The sequence below is a fragment of the Papaver somniferum genome, chromosome 6, assembly GCF_003573695.1.
Source record: "Papaver somniferum cultivar HN1 chromosome 6, ASM357369v1, whole genome shotgun sequence".
Lineage (NCBI taxonomy): Eukaryota > Viridiplantae > Streptophyta > Magnoliopsida > Ranunculales > Papaveraceae > Papaver > Papaver somniferum.
Window position 1 is genome coordinate 64,894,814 of NC_039363.1, and position 4,262 is coordinate 64,899,075.

General features: G+C 36.5%; 1 long non-coding RNA gene across 4 annotated transcripts; it reads right to left on the bottom strand.

Moving 5' to 3' along the window:
- Window positions 1-420: 420 nt before the first annotated feature.
- LOC113287802 lies at window positions 421-3,985 on the bottom strand. Of its 4 annotated transcripts, none has more exons than XR_003330342.1 (5): window positions 3,072-3,985; window positions 2,652-2,742; window positions 2,450-2,530; window positions 1,137-1,340; window positions 421-753 (listed from the first exon to the last, which is right to left on the bottom strand). It is a non-coding gene; the product is annotated as an uncharacterized LOC113287802 (long non-coding RNA). The 4 variants fall into 4 exon arrangements; XR_003330341.1 differs by having other exon boundaries at window positions 1,137-1,344; XR_003330340.1 differs by having other exon boundaries at window positions 2,450-2,534.
- Window positions 3,986-4,262: the final 277 nt, after the last annotated feature.

Sequence of the window (4,262 nt, forward strand, 5' to 3'; positions counted from 1 at the left end):
GATCCTAGTACCTAGTAAACCGAATCTTTGGGAAACTAGTGTGACTATGCGTAGTACTCACATGGAGGTAAAACCGAAACTTGTTTTGGTAGAACCGTTAAACCCACACTACACCAAATTTAGCGAATAGCAACAGCAACTGGCAGTTGCAAAGTGGGGTCGCAACAGTTCTGCTCTGTTATGAAAGTCGATGTGCAAATTTTCGCAATGGCAAAATCGCTGTTGCAAATATTTGGTCGCAACAGTTTGACTTCGTTGCAACGTCTAAAAGTCGCAACTGTTGTCAACTGTTGCGAAATTAGGTGGAAGCAACTGTTTCTAGCCGTTGCGAATATTTTGTATGGTAAAAAAAATATTGGTTTTGACCGGTCAAAAATAGTGTTTTGACCTGTCAAAACCAGGTCAAAATTATAGCTCCCCATTCATTTAAAATCAAATGAATCCACCAAAATCAAGATACCTCTATTCTAGAACAAAATTAAGCTAAACAATGTACTTTACAAAAATTGTTGAACAAAAAAATAAAACTAGAAATGAAAAGGACTTCTTTTCCATAAGATATTTCTATGTTTTGCAAGTGCAGCAATGCAAAAAAATATGACACTTAGCCCAAAAACTGAAGAGGAAAGAGTACACAACTTGGGGAATGAACTTGTTTCGTGCCTGATAATAATGCTGAGTGCACCAAAAAGAGTGACCACAATAGTTGGCCCAAATGCATAAGTTGCAAAGTCAGCAACTTCCCGACAACCACTGCAAAAATGAAATCATCCCATTAGTAACGCAGTCTTGAAATAAAACATCCTGCAACTCAAATACATTCCTAATATAATATAGATGCATTAACTTCATAAGAGATATTCCATGTTATGAATGTTAATAATTTACTCAGCGGGTATTAAGTTAACCAAAAACACACAACCTTAAAGAAACCAACATGGTACCAGTACACAACTTAAAAACAATTGATACACAAAATAATTATGATGCATTGCCCAAGGCATTATTGCAGAACTAGGTACACCCAAGGATCTCTAGTCAATCTTGTCGTTGGCTCTACATTACAAACAATCGGTTCCATATTGTTAACCATTTCACACCAATGATTTCAAATATACAAAAGTTTTTAAGCTCACCTTCATGCCACCCGTTACAGAGCCTATCACAACGCCACATTTAGATTATTACAGGCAACATCTATCTGAAATAAGTCGATAAAACGAGTAGGTCCAATCTTAAAACATGTCCTAGTCCGGGCAAATTCTTTAACATACTCCACGCTGAAATAATGCCGAGCATTTTATGAATCCACCATTCCTCCAACGTGCACTTAAGAGCATCTATCTGATAAGAAAACATGAAATCAATCAAAAAGGTCCAGATAACAGTTGCATTTTTTGAGTACCCAAGTAAGCCAGGTAATTTTGCAAACTTACAACCAGGGAGCAAAAGACTGTGGTTATGATGTAATTAGTAGTATGCATGCTGTGCCGTTAATGAAGCCTCACTTTTGAGCAACAATTCTCCATTCTCGCTAAACTAAAAATATAAAGATGGATAAATAAAGAAATAACTAATCTACTAAAAAGTGGACAGATAAACTTAATATAGTGGTCAAGAATTGAGTAGTCTTTGCATCTCAGCAAACGTACATAGAAAACTAAGTGCAACCAATCATTAAACACACTAAGACCCCATCTGGCAGCAAATTCCACAATATTGATCACAAGAAAAACAGAGCATGGTAATAATATATGACATAAATAGGTTAATCACTAACCTCACCTCTTGTGATGTTATATGTTAGTCACAAGATTTCCATAATGCCAACAATGATTAAACATCCATATACTGCACGGAAACTAGGAGCTTATTCCTATGATAAACCTTAGAAATATGAATTAGCTACAAAACCCAATTTTAAATTATAATTAAGCCTTCTCTGACACAAAGACAAAACAAACTTGCCTTGTAATCTAGAAGCATGCAGTCACGATAGCCCCAACTCTGATCAAAAGCTTATGCCAAAACTCTTTTTATATTCTTTCAGGCTTTTAAGCAAACATCTTGATGTGCAGTTTTTCCGGTGCCCAAATGTGCGTTTTCCCTGGTTGTATTGAGCTCCTCTCTTAATTTCTTCACATGTAATTTCGAGTTTAATAACAACAAATTTATCATTGCATTACTAGGACTTGGAATCTCCTCTCAATCCCATCACTAACAACACCTTCTTGACTGTTTTTTAGATGTGAAATATAGTCTCAATCATCATTTATATGGGTTCCTCGGCAATCAGCCTATTGTAATTGATTTTTATAACTATTCAGTATCAGATATAAGCCAAATTCAAATCCAACCATCCATTTCTAAGAGAAGCTAAACAAAATACTTCAATGATATTCACACAAATAAAAGAAGGATGTCATATGTGAAAGAAAAAATGCGGAACCTGAAGTACAGTAGCAGCCATGGCATCGTTCTCGTTAATCCAACCCATGTGAACTTCAAATACAAGTCCAACATGAGTTACCTGTCTTCATAAAAGGAAAATGAAGAACTTGTCAAAAAAGAACCTTAACCAATTGAAGGGCAATATGAAACGAATGCCCCATTTCCAGTCTATGAAAGTATGAACAAATTCATATACATACCTGTCAAGCAGCTGCAATACGGAAATCACCTCATACATACTTACCATTGGAGGAGGTATAGCATGTGTACTTGGACATACAAGAGGATCACCTGCAGGGTAATTTAACCCTTAATAAATTGGACATACAAGTTCACATAATCCCAAAGTAAACCAACAATATAAAATCATTAGGTTGCATACAAGGTTCTTATGTCTGTACCAACTGAAATTTCAGAAATGGTTAAGTTCCACCAACCTAATCAGTTATTTATCCCATATCAAACAAACCCCAATTCATAAATATCCTAAACACCAAGGTGAACACAAAAAATTCAACCTAACAAGCCAAATTGATGTCAAGAAACACAAAATCTCATAATTCCAAACAAACACATAACCAAAATCATCGCAGAAACAAATAAATGAAATAACCATTCACCTTTTCAACGTGGAGAGAAAGACAACCAGTAACAATGGCAACAGTCTACAAGCTAACCATTTCCAACACTCAACTGTTTCACAACACATTCCCTGCAAAGCATTGCTCTACGAACACCAGTCATCTCCAACTCCAGTGCAACCATTGCAATCCCAGAAACACCACCACTTGCATTTCTGAATATTCTCATTCCTTGTCTCCTAAATCAGTCCTAACCATTGCACAACCACCACTTAGTAGCAGCACCGACACCAAGAAACAATGCCATCTTCAGTTCCTCAGCATAGGCTTCAATTCTCAAATGACAGCACTACTTCATCATCTGTACAAGGTAGTTAAAGCATCTTCAAACTCCACAAATCCAACCACCAACATTAGTCTCTGCAAACCCATTCAATCTCAGAATCTCGAATCCAATCCGAACTTTAAATTTTTATCTTTTCCACACAACTTTCAAACTCAAACCCAACCCTAACTTTCAAACTCCACAAATCTCAAACCCTAACTTTCAATTTCTATCTTTTCCACCCTAACTTTCATTCTCAAATCCAACCCTAACTTTCGATCTCCACAAATATCAAACCCTAAATTTCAATCTCAAATCCAACCACCAACATCATTCTCCGCAAACCCATTCAATCTCGATTCTTGCAGCAAAGCAGCGGTTCATCTCAAAACATAACCTCAAACCCTAACTTTCAATTTCTGCAGCAGGAACCTTAAATCTGTTCGAGTAAATCTAGGGTTAGGGTCGAAGCGTAGGTTTTCAATCTAGTTGGTTTTCAATAGGAAATCTGCAGGATAGTGATGAAGAATGTAAGTTTTCATTTGACCGATTCGTCAACAAATTACTTCGAAACTGAGATAAAGAGAGAGAAAGAGAGAAGAGAATGAGTTAAGAGAATGGTCTGCTCGATAACATAATAGATATTCGAGTCAGTTTTCTATATGAATGGGCTGAATACTGAGTCAGTCTAAATAGTGCCCAGTCACACTCACGAGCGGCACATGTGTCAAACCAAAATATTGCGAGTCGCAACAGAAAAATAGTTGCGACTTTAGTCACTGTCTTCAGCTGTTGCGAATTTTTTGCAACTGAAAATTCACAACAGCTACAAAGCTGTTGCGACTTCTAGTTACTAATCTTTGAATATGATGTAGTGCCATGATTGTGATTGAATATTGATTTGA